Here is a 699-nt window from a genome sequence, read left to right on the forward strand (position 1 = left end):
ATGTCAGAGGGACACTTTCTGATTAATTGTTTGTATCTTTCCCAAGCTTCATAGAGGGATTCTCCTTCCTTCTGTCTGAAAGTTTGGACTTCCACTCTGAGCTTACTCAATTTCTAAGGTGGAAAGAACTTTGCCAAGAAGGCATTGACTAGATTTTCCCAAGAGTCCAGGCTTTCTTTAGGTTGAGAGTCCAACCATGTCCTAGCTCTGTCTCTTACAGCAAAAGGGAATAGCATGAGTCTGTAGACCTCAGGGTCAACCCCATTAGTCTTGACAGTGTCACAGATTTGCAAGAACTCAGCTAAGAACTGATGAGGATCTTCCAATGGAAGTTCATGGAACTTGCAATTCTGTTGCATTAGAGAAACTAATTGAGGCTTAAGCTCAAAGTTGTTTGCTCCAATGGCAGGGATAGAGATGCTTCTCCCATAGAAGTCGGGAGTAGGTGCAGTAAAGTCACCCAGCACCTTCCTTGCATTGTTGGCATTGTTGTTGTTTTCGGCTGCCATGTGTTCTTCATCTTTGAAGAATTCGGTTAGGTCCTCTACAGAGAGTTGTGCCTTAGCTTCTCTTAGCTTTCGCTTCAAGGTCCTTTCAGGTTCAGGATCAGCCTCAACAAGAATGCTTTTGTCCTTGCTCCTGCTCATATGAAAGAGAAGAGAACAAGAAAGTGTGGAATCCCCTATGTCACAGTATAGA

General features: G+C 43.5%; 1 non-coding gene across 1 annotated transcript; it reads left to right on the forward strand.

Annotated features, from left to right (window-relative positions):
• Positions 1-104, forward strand: LOC130947676 (small nucleolar RNA R71). Its single transcript, XR_009072763.1, has one exon. It is a non-coding gene; the product is annotated as a small nucleolar RNA R71 (small nucleolar RNA).
• The last annotated feature ends 595 nt before the right edge of the window (positions 105-699 follow it).

The sequence above is a fragment of the Arachis stenosperma genome, chromosome 1, assembly GCF_014773155.1.
Source record: "Arachis stenosperma cultivar V10309 chromosome 1, arast.V10309.gnm1.PFL2, whole genome shotgun sequence".
Classification (NCBI taxonomy): Eukaryota; Viridiplantae; Streptophyta; class Magnoliopsida; order Fabales; family Fabaceae; genus Arachis; species Arachis stenosperma.